This window comes from Opisthocomus hoazin, unplaced genomic scaffold, assembly GCF_030867145.1.
Source record: "Opisthocomus hoazin isolate bOpiHoa1 unplaced genomic scaffold, bOpiHoa1.hap1 HAP1_SCAFFOLD_280, whole genome shotgun sequence".
Lineage (NCBI taxonomy): Eukaryota > Metazoa > Chordata > Aves > Opisthocomiformes > Opisthocomidae > Opisthocomus > Opisthocomus hoazin.
Window position 1 is genome coordinate 20,327 of NW_027448900.1, and position 19,515 is coordinate 39,841.

Below are 19,515 nucleotides of genomic sequence, written 5' to 3' on the forward strand. Positions count from 1 at the left end.
ACTGTCAAGTTGTTTTCCAATTTCCTTAAGAATCTCGCTTTTTCCAGTTCCTTTTCCTCCAAAAATGATATTGACATCGTTGAATATTTTTAAATCAACTGGTTGACTATCTGATATTTTAATAACAATTTTTTTGCAACTCTTGCGATTAAGAAAAGTTTTTATAAAATTATTATCTTTGCTAATAAGCCTTCGAAAATTTGCATATGAATCTATTTCCATTTTTAATTCAGGAAGCTCACATTTTTCATAATTTTCCCAATCTTTAACATCCGATCCTACGATAGAAGGCATTTTATGGGCTGCATAAATGGCTGCAGATCTTAGATTTGAAGGTTCCATATAAATCAATTCAGTATTAGCTTTTTCTTTTAATTCATTTATGCCGATTTCACTTAATTGAGGCCTTTTTCCATAATGTGCTATAAAAACAGGATCCATGCCACAAAATGATTCACAAACATCTTTAATACTAATGCAAAAATCATCAGCACTTTTATCACTTCGCAATTCTTTAATTTTTTGATCAAATTTTTCTACATATTTTGGGTCAATAATAACGATAAGGTGCCCTTTGGAATTGTCAACTTCAGAAAAAACATCTAATTCAACGCCTGGGATAAGAATGGTTTTAAATTGCCTTCTCTCATTTTCTTTAACAATTTCAGAATATTGCAAGAAATCAAATTCGTTATGATTTGTTATTGCACAAATTGCAACATTTTTATTGTTTAATCTATTTAAAAAATCATCGACGGATTTTATGTTTCTTGTCTCAGGATCGCCTTTTTTGTTTTTTTTGTGTGACAATGTAAATCAATATTCATAAAACCATATTATCATATCATTCAATATTTTGTTCAATAATTTAGCTCTTTCTAAACAATGTTAATTGACAATCTCATCGCATAAATAAGAAAACATAGATAATTAATAAAACTTATACGAAAATTTTTATGTCTCTTCCTGGCTAAGAAAAATAAGGAGGCTAAATAATTATGGCCAGTAAGAAAAAATATCATCGACTAAGTGACGACGATAGATTAGATATTCATGCTATGCTTGCAAACGGTAAGAAGATAAAAGAAATCGCCCTCACTTTAAAAGTTAGTTATTCAACTGTATATAGAGAAATCTATTACTTCCCTATTTCTGATCATAAATGCAGGTTACTAAGAAAATTAGTAGTTTGTAATAAATGCACAAAGAAAGCTTATTGTCCTTATAAAAAGGTTTTCTATAGTTACACTCAAGCAATTCAAAAGTCTCATCTTAATTTAACTGAATCTAGAAGAAAAACTCATTTATCTCCGGAACAGGTTAACAAGATAGATGAAATCATGACTCCTGCAATAAGAAATGGACAAAGTATCCATCACGCTTATAAGGTGAATCCTGTTTTATGGTTAATTTGTTCAGAAAGAACTATAAGAAGATTAATTTATAGAAAAGAAATTAAAGCTGGGCCAAGCGAATTAAGACGTTATCCAAGTTTACGTCATGATTTACCTGAAGTAGAAACTACTCAAAGAAAAAGAAACATTGCTGTTCTGGAAAATAGAACTTATCGAGATTTTCTTAGATATTCTAGCAAGCACAAATCTTATTCTGTTGTTCAATATGATTCTGTTATAGGAAAGCTAACTGATAAGAAAGCAATTCTAACAATTACTTTTGTTAAGACTAGATATCAATTTGGAATTCTTTATCTTAAAGGGAACGCTAAATCAGCTGCTAGAGCATTGATTACTTTATTTAAAAGAGTTGGTTCTTTAGCTAAAAAAGCTTTCGCTATTAATTTGTCTGATAATGGAACTGAGTTCGATAGCTTCTATAAAGTAGAAGAATATGTTGGAAGAGTTTTCTACACTAGACCTTATAAATCTAGTGATAAGCCACATTGTGAAAGAAACCATGAACTTATTCGTTATGTTCTTCCAAAAGGAAAAAGCTTTGATTCCTTAACTCAAAATCAAGTTGATGACATGTTTAATCACATAAATTCTTATGTTAGAAAAGAATTAAATGATGCAGCTCCATATGATCTGATGCTAAGAAAATTCGGGCCCGAATTTATGAAAGCTATTCACGGCAAAAGAATCGATAAAAGAAAAGTCAGATTAGTACCAATAATCTGACCTAAATCGTCTGGAAGAGACAACCCAAACTTACTTTGCGATGAAATTGTCAAAGATTCTCGCAATGTCTTTTCCTATATTCAATATTAAACATAAAAGAAGAACAAAATGCAAATATTGACAGGTTCATTGCATAATAAAGTTTAAATTTCCACGTTATCATCTAATAAAAGAATTTTTATGTAATTAAATTGTCACTTAACCTAAAAAAAGAAAAACATTGCAATAATCAAACAAGCATTCTATTAAATAAGAGACTGCTTAAATTTTTAATTTGCCTTTTTTATTTCTTATTTATATCTCTACGGAGAAACGCTTTTCCAATAGTCTTGAAGAAAATAACAAAATCGGTGCCGAAACATAATCTCTTTATATATTCTCCATCAAGTATTCCTTTATCATGCGGAGTTACATTAGTTCTTCCTGATACCTGAGCTAAGCCAGATAATCCGGGTCTAATTTGATTAGCCCCATTAGCTCTTCTTATTTCTATTGTTTCTATGTCCGCTCCAACATCAATTAATGGTCTAGGACCGATAAATGACATTTGCCCTACAAATATATTTAATAATTGAGGAGTTTCGTCTAAAGAAGTCTTTCTTAAGAAGTTACCAAATTTATAGGTATATTTTTTACTATCGCCAATAGTCTCACTATTCATATTGGGATTAACATCAATTCTCATTGAACGAAATTTAATTACAGTAAAAGGCTTATCGTTTTTACCCAATCTAGTTTGCTTAAAAAATATTGGTCCTTTAGAAGTAAGCTTAATAGTTATAGCAACCCACCACCACACTAATAGGCCAAAAAAAAATTATCCCTACTAAAGATCCAATAATATCAATACACCTCTTAAAGAAGAGGTATATTTTTTGTTTCTTTCTGAGGCTATTTACTGCCATAGTAAATTACCTCCAAAGGAAAGAAAGAACTCTTTAGAGTTAATCCCCCCCCCAATTTTTCCTGCCAATACCTAGTAGCAATAAGAAACAGGTGAAGAATATTTTAAAGTCTAGAGAAAAGGAAATCTTAGTAACGTATTCGCTATCATATTTAGCTTTATCAGCAGGGTTATGTCCTCTATGCATTTTTACTTGCGCTAAGCCTCCAATTCCGGGCTTTACTAAATAAGCATTAGGAACATAAGATTCTCTTAATATAACTAATTCTTTTTCATTATGTGCTGCACCTGGACGAGGACCTATAAAAGACATTTGCCCTACAAATATATTTAATAATTGAGGAGTTTCGTCTATCGAACTTTTTCTTAAAAAATTACCAAAGCCATATTTATAAGATTCATGTTCTTCTTTACTCATTTCTGAAGGTGGCTTATCTGGAGCGTCTATTCTCATAGATCTAAATTTAATTAACTTAAACACATTCTTATTTTTTCCTAATCTTTCATGTTTAAATAGAATTGGTCCTTTAGAAGTAAGCTTGATAGTTATAGCAACCCACCACCAAAGCAAAACACTACAAAAAAGAATTCCAATTAAAGAACCAAATATGTCTATAACTCTTTTAAAGAATAAATAGATTTTTTGATGTGTCTTAAAATGAAATTCTTTCATAAATAAACTTAATACATCTTAATTATAAAACTAAATGTAACTATTTACTTATTCAGCCTCTGCTCCGAAGTTCTTTTTATTTTCTTCTTCTAGACCAGTTAGATTAATCTTTTTGGCATAAGAAAGATAATTTCTCATAGATTTACAAGCAGACAAAGCGCCATCTTTAGAAGCGTAAACTTCACTCATAACTAGAATAGCTTTATTTTCGGCGTAGACTCTATATTGGAAGCGGCCCATCTTATCTTTAGCAATAGTTAAATTACCTGCTTTAACCGCTTTTTTGATGTTAGAAAGTCCAGAATAAAATCCGTCGATAGAAGAATAGGAATTAGTGACGAGTAATACTTCTCCATTAGGCGCAACTAATCTTCCTCTAACTTTTCCTTCATCATCTAGATAAAGTTCCATCTTACCTTCTCTAGAATAGGAAGCTTTTCCTAAGTCTTTAATTTCCCATTCTCTTCTTTCTCCTTCAGGAAGTTCATCTAAGTAACTATAGGAGCATGAGCGAAGAAACGTTGTAAGGAGGTTAATGCGCTTTTGGCACTATCTTCATTTTTATATATTTCGCCAACGCCAATCATTCTAGTATCAGTTGGGTTAAATAATCTAAATTGAGCATAGCCATTTTTATCAATAATAATTCTAGCTATACCACCAGAGATATTTTTCTTTAAAGTATCAATACCTTTAATAGCCCCATCGCTAGTTGTATAAACATTACTTACTAATAATATTTGTCCATTATTTGCTTTTAAGCGATATTTATATCCGCCAATTTCAGGGAATACTTCATATTTTCCAGGTGTTTTAGCTTTTTTAGTTTTTGCTAAAACAGCAGTAGTAGATTTTCCAGTTGAATTAGCGACAGTTTCAGGAACGTTTTCTCCGTCTTCCACTACTACAGGAGTTTCTTCAGCTTCTTCCTCTTCTTCTTCAGAAAGATCTTGGAGAATAATTTTTTCAGGAGCTTTCTTTTTTTCCTTTTTCTCCTCTTCTTTCTTTTCTTCCTCAGCTGGAGTTTCTTCTTTAACAACTGCTTCGTCTTGAGGCTTTTCTTCTTCTTTATTGTCCTCAACAAGTTCTTCAGCAGGTTGTTCTTCTTCTTTTTCTTCCTCTACTGGAGCTTCTTCGTTAACAACTTCTTCCTCTTCTTTTTCTTCTTTCTTTAAGGAATGGGAAGCGAAATATTCTTCAATAGCCTCCTCAATAACCTTACGAGTTTCTTCTTCAGTTAAAGGATTCTTTTTATCTTCATCATCTTCTTCTGATATAACTTCTTCTTTTTTATCAGAATTATCTTTACTAAATTTATCTTCTTTAACATTATTGGTAAAGTTTTCAATTTCTTTACCTCTTAAGGCAAGAATAAAAGAAACTAAGAAAGATAAAATTGCAAAAAATACTAGTAAAGCTGCAACCAAAACTAAGATTAATTTAGATCCACCAACTTTGCCATAGACACGACTAACTAACGCAACATTAAGTTCATAGCCAAAGAATATATTGGCAAATAAAACGCCAAAAGCAGGGACTAAAGAAATCCACTTCTTATAAAAAATAACTAAAATAACAAGTAATGCAAATTATGCCAATACCTAAATAGCCCATTGCCATAGAAGCAACTTGGACTATTTTCCAATAAGTAGATTTAGTCCCGCTACCCCAAGCGCCAAAAATAGATCTAAAATAATAACCAAAAGAAGGTATTACACCATAATTACCTGCATTAGCAGATTTAGAAAATCCAACAGTTATTGCTGGAAGAAAAAACCCAATTAAAATTAAGGTTAAACCAATAATAGCCCATATAGCCCATTTAGGGAATTTCTTACTATTTTCCATAATAATTACTTACCCTCCTTTTTGTTATTTTTCATTTTACTTTTTTTATTAGCCTTTTTCTCTTCTTTAGCAGGAACTTCTTCTACTTGTTCTTCCTCTTTCTTTTCTTCAAGTAGATTATTCTTCTTAAAGTATTCGTCTAAAACTTCATAAGTTATCTTTTTAGTTTCTTCTTCAGTTAAAGGTTCCGCCTTATAGTCTTTATGGCCTCTAATAGTCATTGAAGCGGTATATTGTTCTTGTTCAATATCTTCTTCTTTTCTAGCTTTGCTTTCTTCACTATCGCTACTAGAAAGTTCTCTTGCTAAATCTCTAGTTTTATCTCCAATTAATGTATCAAAGAAAGAAATAATAGAAAGTAAAATAGCTAAAAAGACTAGCACTACTCCTAAAGCTAAAAAGGATAATTTTCTTCCAGAAACAGTTCCGTATACTTTAGCGATAATAGCACTAGTTAAAATCACTCCTAATAAAAGACAAGAAAGGAAAGTAAGCCCACTAGAAGAAATTGCAACATATTTCTTTTTTAAAATTGAAATAACAATTCCAATGATAAATAAGAATAAACCTAGATAAGTAATTAAAATAGAAGCAAGCCAAACTAATTTCCATGCCTTACTTACATTTTGAACTCCTTCACTTGGTGACCATTTACCAAATAAGGCTTTAAAGTGATAGCCAAAAGCAGGAAATAAACCATAATCTCCACTTTGAGCGGTTTTACTAAATCCAGTTCCAATGTAAGATAGTAATACACCGTAAAATTAAAAAGATGCCCGTTACAATAAGTAACTTCCCCCATATTGGGAATTTCTTCTTTTCTTCCATCATTAACCCCCCCTATTAACAATAAATTAAGTTAAGATTTATGTATTTTATATCTATGTCTATCTACAAGCACATAGATTATAAAAATTCTACTTACTAATTCTAAAAAAATAAAGAGGAGAAAAGCCTCATTTTACTTTTTTCCTCGTTTTAGTATCAAAGGATGATACTTTTCTTTAAATTCTCTAATTTAAACACTCCTTTACTACTTTATTAAGTATTAAATGTGGATAGGAAGTTATAAATTATCTTTTATTTTTTTAGCTATTTCTTCTAGCTCAGTATCACTTAATTCTTTTAAATGTGGATTCATTAAGAATACACCGCCCCATTCGTATCCATCTTTATACTTAGGGCATAAGTGGCAATGAAGGTGTTTTCCTGTATCGCCATAAAAACCATAATTAAGTTTATCTGGGTTAAATGCTTTGTGTATCGCTACTGCGACTCTGTTAACATCATCAATAAAAGCGTCTCTATCTTTTTTACTTAAATCGCACATCTCAGATACATGGTCTTTATAAGCGACAATGCATCTTCCTAAATGAGATTGTTCTCTAAATACATATAAACTAGATACACCTAGTTCACATACATAATAGCCAAAGCCTTTATATAGTTCAGGTTTATTTTCTCTTTGGCAATAAGCACAGTTAATATCTTTTTCCATAACTAATATTTAATTTATTACTCCTTATTTAATATTTATTACATCTAGATTATAGTCCTTTGTTATTTCAAATATTAGTTATTAGTTTTTAATTTAATTTTGCTATTCCGCAGCCTTTAAATTCGCATGAAATATGGTAAAATCTATTCCGTATCTTATTAATTTTGCTATTCCGCAAAGTTAAATATATACCGAATAAATATGGCGACTATTAAAGAAATTGCTAAAAAATGGAACTTATCTACTCGTAGAGTAAGAATTTTGTGTGAACAAAATCGCGTTATTGGTGCGTATAAGATAGGTAAGGAGGGTGGTATTTACCAATGAATGTAAAAAAACCAATAGAAGCAATAAACAAATCAAGTAAAGTTTTAATAGAAGAAATATTAGAGAAAAAGAGATTATTAGATTCGTATAGGCCATTAGATGAAAATAAACTAAAACAAGTAAAAGAAAAGTTTGAAATTGAATATACACATGAATCAACTTCTATTGAAGGCAATTCTTTAACACTTAAAGAAACCGCATTAGTTTTACAAGGTCTAACAATAAATAAAAAATCACTAAAAGAACATTTAGAAATAACAGGCCACAAAGAAGCATTAGATTATATTTATGATTTAGTTAATAAACCCGTTCCTATAACAATATCTGAAATAAAAGATATACATTATCTAGTACTAATTAATGATAAAGATTATAGAGGCAGGTTTAGAGATGTGCCTGTAACTATTATGGGAACAAAAGCTAAGCCATTACAGCCTTATCTAATAGAACCGAAATTAGAAGAATTGCTTTATGAATTTAATCATAGTGATTTTACTGAAATTACTTTCTTCTCTTCTTTAGCGGAATTTCATATTAAATTTGAAGAAATTCATCCTTTTATTGATGGGAATGGTAGAACAGGAAGATTATTACTAAACCTAGAACTGATGAAAAGAGGTTATCCTCCAATAAATATTAAATATTCATCTAGAAAAAGCTATTATGAAGCGTTTGACTATTATGCGAGTAAAGGCAAAACAAGTAAGATGAGAAAGTTAATATTAAAAGAACTTAATAATAGTCTAGATGAATATTTAAACGCGTTAAGTCGCTAAAACTTAATCACGTTCTTTTCTTTATATCTCTTTTTATACTGCACGGGATAGTTATCTATTATCTTTTTATATACTTTGCAGTTAATAGAATGATCGTTAATTAGCCCTGCCGCTTGTAAATGAGAATACACCACTACAGGACCTAAAAACTTAAAGCCTTTCTTCTTTAAGTCTTTAGCTATTTTCTCACTTAATCCATTAGAGCTAGGTATATAGCCTTCATTATGCTTATCGTATATTATTGTTTTATTATCTACATACTTCCATAAATAAGAATCAAAGGAGTTATATTCTTTTTGTATTTCTAAAAAGTGTTTTGCATTATTAATAACTCCTTGGATTTTATTAAGAGAATGAATCATATTAGGAGTAGACATTATTTTACTTATATCTTCATTTGTGAAAGAGGCTATTGTATTAACATCAAACTTAGCGAAGCATTCTTTTATTACTTCTTTTTTTGAATAAACAATTGACCAAGATAAACCGCATTGAAATGTTTCTAATGTTAGATATTCAAATTGCTTAACATCATTATGGATTGGCATCCCCCACACCTCATCATGATATTTTGTAAGCTCTTTATTAGAGTTAGACCAATCACAATAGCTCATAACTTAATCTTATATTATTTAACGTTATTATTCACCTAAGCACCAAGACAAATTAATAACTTAAATTGGTTAAATATTAGATTGAACTGAATTATTTAAAGATTTTCATAGCCGGCAGTGAAGAAAATTTTAAGAAATAATTCAAGTTGTCCGTTGAAATGTTTTTGAGCTTATACAATTAAGTCATGGAAAAGAATTTATATTCATTATACTTGCAAGTATACTTGCACAATCTTGCACAAACATTTAGAATAAATTTGGAGGCAAAAGATATGCCACAAATTTGTCTATATGTAAGTGAAGAACAGCAACAAAAAATTAGCAAAAAAGCCAAAGAGAATGGAACATCAGTCTCCAAATGGGTTTTAGAACAAATAAGTCCTAAGCTTGAAGAAAACTTTGATGATGAATTTTTGTCTTTGTTTGGTTCGATTCCTGAAGGAGATTTGGAAGTTTCAGACATCGATCCTAAATTTGATATAAAAAGAGAGGAAGTAAGTTTAAATGACTTATTACTTAGATACAAATATTTGTATTTACTTTTTAAGTGGAAGATATAAATCACTATATGAAAAAATAAGGTCACTTAGTCCAAAAGATATTAGAATTCCAACAATAGTAAAATGCGAATTAGTATATGGCGCACTTAAAAGCAGTAGGCCTGAATCAAATTTAAAAAATGTAAATGATTTTTTAAAAAAATTTGAAATTGCCCCCCTAGATGACAGCAATTGCTCATATTATGGAGATATTAGAGCTTATTTAGAAAAAAGTGGGAACCCTATAGGAGCAAATGACACATTCATCGCAGCAATAGTAAAAGCCAACAAAGGAATATTAGTAACACACAATGTTAGCGAATTTTCTAGAGTTCCAGAATTAATGATAGAAGATTGGATAGTTGAAAACGCTTAATAGACATTAAAATATGCCAAATTTATGCAATTTCTTTTAGAACAATATGCCAAATTTATGTAAGAATATAAAAAAACCTAGGATAATTTCTTTAAAATTAAGAATGATTTAGAAATAGAATTCTTAATTGAAAAAGAGATGGGTGTAGTTCCTTTAGAAGTTAAAGCGAGAAATTCCGCCATCCCATCATTGTTAACTTATGAAAAAACTTATAAGCCTTCTTTATCTTATAAATTAATTTCTGGAAATATTGGTGAAGTAGATTTAGATGCTAATTCTAAACGAATCATCTTGCCCCACTACTTAACTTTCTTAATATAGTTATTTTATTCTTCGCTTTCTTTTTTAATCGTAGTTTTTTCTATACCAATAAATATTAATTCTAAGACTAACGCGCCTAATAGATTCCCTACTATTGCTAATAGTATAGATAAGAAAGCGCAATTAGGATCTATTCCACCTCTACATAAATCGTGTCCTAAGCAGACCATATTCGCTATAGAGTGATTACTTCCTGTTAAGACCATAGCCATAATTGACATAATTACTAGTAACGCACCTATTCCTTTATTTGAAACTACTTTAAATGATTTAACGGCAATATGAACAAAACTGCCCGCTAGTAAGGCTCTAGCAAAAACTATGCCAGCATTCTTACTAGTAATAGATTCCATTACTTTATTTGTGTTTAGCATCACTAAATCACTAGAAAAGGAATAAGAGAATAAGCCAAATAGGAATGCGCCTATTATAATAATAAATATAAAGGAAAGAACTTATCTTCTTTAGTTAAAGAAATAATAAAACCCGCTTTACCAGTAAATAGATTTAAAGAGAAGAAACATATAACTAATAAACCTAAGGTAAATAAGAAAGCACCTATAATAGAGCCACCTACTTCAATATAAGTGGAGCATAAACTATTAGAGAACGCACCTATTCCAATTAGAATTCCGCTTAATAAGCTAGATAAAGAGATATTAATAATTTTTTTCATAATAATTAAACCTAGAAGAATATACTCGTTCTAAATGACTAAGTCACTCAAAATAGCCATAAATACAAAACTTTCTCATATAAGATTATTATTTTATTTTTTTATACTAATATTTGTATAATTAATTTCATTTTTATCAGTTTTATACAATTTTAAGTATATTTTTAATAATTTTTATTGATTTATACTAATTAACGTATAAAATGACTGTATGGAAAAGAAAACCAACATCATAGGTGACTTTATTAAGTCTAGCCGCAAGAAATATGGATTAACCCAAAAAGAGTTCTGCGATAGAACTGGTATTTCTTTGCATAACTTAAGAAATATAGAACAAGGAATTTACGTTGAACAAGTAGAAGAAATTAATAAGATACTAAGTTTATTTGACGCGTATTTAACTATTGCAAAAAAGAAGGTAAAGAGGAATGAGAAAAGCTAATATCTACGTAGAAGATAATCTAGCAGGAAGACTAGAAGAAACTCTAGACGGTTATTCTTTTACTTATGATAAAAAATATTTAGATAGTGAAAATCCTAAATCAGTTTCTTTAACTTTGCCTTTAAGAGAAGAAAGTTATCTTTCTCCTACTTTATTTCCTTTTTTTGATGGCTTAATTCCAGAAGGATGGCTATTAGAAATATTATCAAGTAAAGTTAATAAACCCATAGAAGATAGATTTGGTCTACTTTTAGAAGTAGGTAATGACTCAATAGGATGGGTGAGCGTTAAAGAGGTAAAAGAAAATGAATAAATATTGTTTATGTTGTTCTAAACCTCTTAAAGAAAACGAAAAAGATTATCACTCTTCCTGTTTAAGAAAATTATTTGGAAGTGTTTCTATTCCTAAAGTAGATATTTCCTCTTCTAAAATAATTATAAAGCTAAAGAATTCTTTATCTTTTTGGACAAAGTGTTACAGGCGTACAAGAAAAGCTATCCTCTTCTTTGTCTAAAGATAAAAACGGTGAATTACGTTTAACTGTTTTAGAAGGAATACCTGGTTATATTATTAAGTTCCCCACTGCTAAATATCCTTATATTGTCGAAAGTGAGCATCTAGTAATGTCATTAGCCTCTATTTCTAATATCGAAGTAGCTCCTCACGGCTTAATAAAAAATAAAGATGGCTTTATCTATGTAATTAAAAGAATGGATAGAGTCAAAGAAGGCAACAAAATTAAAAAACTAAGAATGGAAGACTTTTGCCAATTAAGTGAAAAGCTAACTATTGATAAATATTCTGGATCTAGCGAAGGCTTAGGTAAGATAATAGACAAATATTGTCCTTCTCCCGATATTGCAAAAGCAGAACTCTTTTATCGTTTATTATTTTGTTTTGTTACTTCTAATAACGATATGCATTTAAAGAATTTCTCTCTTCTTCTTCTCCTCTACACGGCTTATATTTGTCCCCTGCTTATGATTTATTACCAAGTGGCTTAATTAATCCTCTAGATAAAGAAGATATGGCTTTACCAGTTAATGGCAAAAAGACAAAGATAACGCGAAATGATTTTATTAGCCTAGGAAGAAATTATTCTTTGAAAGACGAAGCAATATTAAAACAAATAGATAAGATATGTTCTTATAAAGACTTATATATTGAATATGTATCTAATTCTTTATTAAGTGAGACTCTAAAAAAGAATTTATAGAATCTATATCTAATAAAATAGATAGGCTAAAGAAGAAAAGCTAAATACAGTAAACTGTAATATAAGATACTTTATAAGTTATATCGTAATAATTGGTGACGTTATAACCTGATTTATTTTAATCACGGCGTTAGAGATATAAACAGGGATTTTATACACACTTCCTTCCGAGTAAGTATAAGAAGAGATATCATAAGTAAAGTCGATGTCCGCTAAATAGTCGTCACCTTGTAACTTACCTTTGCTTACTTTTACTTTGCTTAAGCTTAAGTTTAATTTGCTTTCTAAGTCTTCCCCTTCTTCAATAAAGATATTCTTATTTTTCATAGATAAGCTAATATCTTGATTTAAATAAGTTGTATCAGTTACGTTTACACTTACTTTGCAATTAAATGTAGAACTATCTTCATCTTCGCTAGAATAGACTACATTCCCATTTTCATCATAAATATAAAGGACGTATGTGGTTTTATAAGTTGAAGAGCCATCTTCATTTTGAGTTAAGGTGTTATACCATTTAGTCTCATAGTAATATCCATCAGGTAAATTACTATTTACTGTAACTTCATCTTCATCAGGAGTAAATTCTTCACTTGTATTTCCTTTATACCTAGCAGAATTTTTTTCTAAAGTAATAGTTAAATAATAATCTTCTACTGTAACTAATATCGTTTTCGTGATTAAGCGTGACATTATAGTAATTTTCTTCGACTGTTGAGCCATCGCTATGATAAACACCTACGAGTTCTGCCATTCCTTCATAAGTGCCCGCCGTATTAACATCTAAGCCTTCTCCATATTTAAGTAATACATAATCTCCGTCTTCTAAGCCAGTTGCTTTAAAGCTAACACTCGCTTCTTCTCCTTTTCCCTATAGTTAAAGGATTAATATCTACTGTTACTACTCTAGCTTCTACTGTAACAATGTCATTACTTTGATCTAGAGTAACTTCATAGTAATTTTCTTTTACTTCTGAGCCATCACTATGATAAACACCTACGAGTTCTGCTTTATTTTTATAAGTTCCTGGAGTAGTTGTATCAATTCCATCTCCATACTTAAGAACTACATAATCTCCACTTTCTAATCCAGTAACGCTATAACTAACATTAGGAACATCTTCATATGTATTTATAGTTACAGGATTAATAGTAACTGTAATTGGTCTAGGTTCAACAGTGATATCGCTTGTACCAGAAGCAGTTTCTCCAGTTGTTTGATCAATTGCTCCATTAAAGGTAATGTTATAGTAACTAGTTACGTCTACTCCATTTCGAGTTACTATTGCTTCAAAGTCACTTACTGTATAAGTGCCTGGAGTTTCATTGTCTACATATCTAAAGAGGCGTAATTCACGCTAAGAGCATCGCCATACTTTAATCCATCGTAGTCACTAGAAGTGTCAACTCTATAACTAATTACAGGTTCGTTATATGTATTGATAGTTATAGAATCAACAATAATATTTAAATTACGTTAGTAACTGTAACGTTATCATCACTATTATCAAAAGTAATTTCGTAATATTCACTCATATCCGCGTCATTATTATTGTTGTCTACAATTGTAGGATAACTTGCTTTTCTTCAATTGCTAAAGAGTTAGCTAAACAATAAGCAGTAAAGACTTCGCTAGCATAGAAGGAGAAAGATTTTCTATATCTTGTCTTAATTCCGTTAAGTGAGAGGCAACTTCTTCAGAAGAATAAATTACTTCTCCATTTTCATTTAATCTAACTCCGTCTTCTTTATTTAGTTCTTCTTCAACGACATAAGGGAGCCATTTTTCCCTAAAGTATCTAATATAACTCCACCGAATAAAAGAGTTAAAACTAAAGCTAGTCCAATAGAAGAGAAAACATAAATTACAACATATTGTCCATGGCTAACACCAGGTAAATACCAACCAGTTACTCTACTTTCCATTATTGGGAAATAGATTAAACAGAAGACTAATCCCGCTGCCCTAAAGCGTAAATAATTAAAACAGGAATAGAAGAGATTATATCTAATATTTTTCTAGCGATATTTTGTTTTTTCTTTCTTTGTCTCTCTTTTTCTTCAGGAGTAAGTTCAACTTTCTTGACTTCTTCTTTCTTTTCTTGAGAGGTTTCGCTAGTTAATTCTTCTTTTTCTTCAGGAACAATTTCTTCTTCTTCAACATAAGGAAGCCATTTATTTCTAAAGATTCCTAAATAAAATTGCGCCAACTAATAAAGTTCCAAAAACAACCATTCCTGCAATAGACCAGTTATTATAACTTTATAATCAGCATGGCTTAATCCAGGAATGTAATAGCCGTATTTTTGGCTTTCCATTGCTGGAAAATAAATTAAACAGAAGATTAATCCGCAAATAGCAGCGCTATAAACAACAATAGCAGGAATACTTGCTAAAGCGTCTAATATTTTTCTAATAACGTTTCTTGCTTTTCTTTTTTTCTTAGGAGTAGCAACTTTTTCTTCTTTATCTTCAGCAACTTCTTCTACTTTATTTGTTTCTTCTTTATTTTCTTCAGGAGAGCTTCTTCTTGTTCTTCTTTTCCCACTTAATTTTGGCAAATATACAAAGCCAAGTAGAAGAGCCCCAATAACAATCAAAACAATATAAAGGGCACGGAAAAGATCATATTGAGTAGGAGTTAGTTCAAAAGTCCAACCTGTGACTCCACTCCTCATTACCTCGAATATGATTAGTAATGCTGTACCTGCGACTAGCAATACACCTGAGATAATAAATCCATAAAATTTAGAAAAGAATTTACCTACTGTTTTAACGACTTTGAGCATAAGTTCCCCCTTAAGCTACTAAATAACAAATTTAGTATTTTACCGATAACTCGTTGCCTTGACTATATCTTCTTTCTTAAAGAAGACATTTTTAAAACATTTGTTATATTCGAAAGTTTCAACCTTTGATATTAAAAATAAAAATCCCTTATTTTAGAGTTGATTAACCTCTCCAAATTAAGGGATAAATTTAGTACAAAATGGTGCCCAGAAGGGGACTCGAACCCCTACGGATTCATCATCCAGCGGATTTTGAGTCCGCCGCGTCTACCATTTCACCATCCGGGCAGCGAAGTTATTTTACACATCTAAAGGAAAGATATCACTTACTTTGTGAGACTATTGATCAATTTTGAACAAATAAAAAGAAAATTAAACAAATAATTAGTCAACCGACTTTAAAGAGAGTTCATATCTACTTTTCTTATTTTTGGTAAAAGAATTAAGTTAACTAAACAAGTTCCAAAAATAATAATTACAAAGGAAAGAATATAGCTCCACCACTTAACCTCACTTATATTGCCAAAGCCGATGTAACTTAAAGCCCAAGCAGTAACACCTGTTGCAATAGGAATTCCAATTAATCCAGCAATAATTGATTCAATTAATATTTCTCTAAACGTGTACATTGAACATTCTCTTTCGTAATACCCAAGAACTTTTAAGGTCGCTAATTCTCTTTTTCTATCTTGAATGTTCATTGTGGTTAATGCGTATACAACTGTAATTGCCATAGCTAAAGCAAGTAAGACAATAAGGGCACTTATTGCCCCATGCTACTAGCGACATTCCCAAATAATTCATCGTCTTTTAGTGAATTAGAAACGTTAGATAAGGCTAAGCCTAAGAAAACTAAAACTTCGCTGCCGATAATAGCTAAAGAAGTAAGCAATAAATTCTTCTTTTGTCTAAAGATATTTCTTAAACTAGATTTATAAGAGAAAGATATCTTTTTCCAAATAAATCCTATCTTTTCTAATAAGATTTTCTTACCTGCTTTAGGAGCTTTTTCTTTCATTAAAGAAGCAGGAGTTTCTCTTAAATACATTAAGCAAGAATATATTGTTACTGCTACACCTACAAAAATCATAATTCCTAAAACAATTAAGCCTAATGAGTTAAGAAATTAAAATTAATTGAAGACATTCTAAATACCGCTCCATAAGCGGGTAAAATAACTGTTGGTAATATTAAGCATCCTAAAAAGTAGCCCACTATCGTCCCTAGTCCAATAGAAAACTAAAGTAAAGAAAACATACTTAAAAACAATCTTAGATTTAGAAACACCTAAACAAGTTGAAGTAGCAATTTGTCCTCTTTCATCTTTTATTAATCTCGTAACAATAATTGAATTAACTAAGGCGCATAATAAGACAAACATTATTGGAATAATAATCGCAATAGATTGAATCTTATCTTGGTAATTTTTATATAAGGCGTAAGAAGTATTTTCTTCTAAAGTCAACCCAGCAACGTAATCAGTTCCGCCAAGAAGTTCTATTAATTCATTTTTCTTTGCATTAACCGCATCTTTATATGACTTTGTGTAATAAGAATGAGACATATCAAAATAGATAAATACATCCGTTGTTGTAATTAATAAGCGATACACGTCATCAATTTTTGATGAATCTAAATAGATTACATAGTCGATATATTGATCTACTTCGTCTCCGTTATCATTGCTCTCTTTTACCCAGCTAGTTTCTTTAGCTTGAGAAGTATATAAAGAAGAAGTTCCTACTCCACTTACATCAAAATATATTGAGAGTCTATCCCTAACATTGTTCTAGCAACTTCAGGAATAGTTTCACTTATATCTAGAGAGAATTGTTCACTTCCTACACTATAACTACTAATTGAATTAGTCTTTTGTAAAACAACTACTTCATCTGCTGCGCTTGGATAATTTCCTTCTACTAAGGTAGGTTTAACTAACCCTGCATTAGAGGCAGTAAAATCTGCAATATAGATTCTATAAATATATTCACCTTGTTCAGAATCTAAACTCATTAAAGATAAACTTTTATCAGAGTCGCCTAGATAAGAAGAAATTTTATCTAAGTCATCACTAGTAAAGCCTGTTTCTTCTTTACATTTTAAAATTAAGTCAGGTGTATTTTCTCCATTATAATTTTTTAAATAACTTTCTTCGTAAACTGGTAACATACTAGCTAATCCAGCAGTTATACAAACACTAATTAAGGCAACAATAAAATTAGCCCAGAATCTACCTTGGTTAGAGAAAAAAGATCTAAATAAATTCTTGCTGTAACTACTCACCACTCAATATCCTTTATGTCTTTTGGAGAATCAATATGAATATCTTCTACTATCTTTCCGTTTTTAATTCTCATTAAGTGGTCCGCCATATCTTTTAACGCGGAGTTATGGGTAACAATAATGACAGTTTTATTTCTTTCTCTAGCAAAAGAAGAGAGTAAAGAAAGAATATCTTTCCCAGTTTGGTAATCTAGTGCTCCAGTAGGTTCATCGCAAAGTATGATTGAAGGATTTTTTGCTAAGGCACGAGCAATAGAAACTCTTTGCTGTTCTCCTCCAGAAAGTTGAGCGGGAAAGTTATCCATTCTTTCTCCTAGCCCTACTTGAGTTAATACTTCTTCAGGAGATAAAGCATCTTTTTTTAGTTCAGTTGCGAGCTCTAAATTTTCTTTTGCAGTTAAATTAGGCATTAAGTTATAAAACTGAAAAACAAAGCCAACTTCGTTTCTTCTATATTTAGTTAGTTTTTGTTTATTAAATTGAGAGATATCTTCGTTATTTACGAGTAATTCTCCGCCAAGTAGGAGAATCCATCCACCAAGTAGATTTAGTAAAGTAGATTTACTGCTCCACTAGGACCAAGAATTACAGTTAATTCACCTTCGTTAATAGAAAAAGAAATATCATCAATTGCCCTAATTGAGTTTTCTCCCATCGTGAATGTTTTTTCTAAAGATGTCGCTTTAATTATTTCTTTCATGGTCTTTCCTTTTCCGGGTAAATAATACTATTTGAAAAAGAATTAGTAATTAATTTACTAATATTTTTTTACATTCTATATAAAATTGATAATTTATACTTGGTGTGCCTAAGGCGAGTCGAACGCCTAACCTTAGCCTTCGGGGGGCTACACTCTATCCAGTTGAGCTATAGGCACGTGTATTCAAAATAATTAATACGTGTATGCTTTTTTATTAATTAAATGGTGCCCAAGATGAGATTTGAACTCATAAGGATTTCTCCACTCGCCCCTGAAACGAGCGCGTTTACCAGTTTCGCCACTTGGACAACTTTTTATATATTAATCTCGCCGTGAGAAAAAGTCGAAAATAACTTGCAGCACTTCTTCATCATCTTTATTTAATAAAGAATAATCTACTTTTTCTCCTGACATCCCATCAAATTGTCCAATATGGCCTTCTCCTACTATTTTATAGAAATAAGCTTCGCTTTCTTTAGTCCAATAAGGATAATGTTGTCTTTCTTTTACAAGAAAAGAAGAATAATTTGGATTATCTTTGCATTAGAATCTAAATAATTAATCCCTAAAGAAAGAGGAACAGTTTTATCGTTTTCTCCTTGGATAAATAAAACTTTACTAGAAGAAGAATTAATAACATCAGTTAAATCAATAACTCCATATTCTCCAAAACGTTTCTTTTGATATTTATATAACGCTTTTCTAATTAATTTGGAGTTACTTTTACTCGCATAAACTAACATATCTAAAACAGAAGCAAAGCCGGAAAGAGAAACAATTTTACTTACTTTATATTCTTTTTGTGCTGCTGCTAAAGAGGTAAATCCACCCCAAGAATGTCCTATTGCGTATCTAGGTAAATCTTTATATTCTGGTAAAGTTTCTAGATAAGCAAAGAACTCTTTTTGATCAAATAAAGAAGTAGATAAAGAGGGAATAAATTCTCCTTCACTAGTCATACTTCCTGTATTGTCATAAGCAAAAACAACATAGCCTTGTTTAACTAAAGCGCATATTTCTTGTGTATAAGCGGTGTGCCCTGCTCCTAAACCATGAAAAAAGATAACTAACGCAGTTGGTTTATTAACTGGTAAAAAGATTTCACCTCTAAGCAAATTAGACCCGCTATAAAAAGAAAATGGTTTTGCTTTGCATCCATAATCTTCCGCATAAGTGTACTTTAGTTTAGGAGAACCATCCGCCCTAAAATTCATGCTTTTTTTAAATTTATTAGCAACAATTCTATTAACAATACACATTATTTTCTTGCTCAAAGATAAATTGGAGAATTCCTTTTAAATATTTCCCATTAGCAAAAGAAGAATAGCGTTAATTTGATTACGTTTTGCTCCTCCTACTGCTAAGAGACGAATAGGAGCATTAAGCGCGGATTA

General features: G+C 30.6%; 1 non-coding gene across 1 annotated transcript; it reads right to left on the reverse strand.

Moving 5' to 3' along the window:
- Positions 1-18,224: 18,224 nt before the first annotated feature.
- Positions 18,225-18,298, reverse strand: TRNAR-CCG (transfer RNA arginine (anticodon CCG)). The gene has a single exon. It is a non-coding gene; the product is annotated as a tRNA-Arg (tRNA).
- Between the last annotated feature and the right edge of the window lie 1,217 nt (positions 18,299-19,515).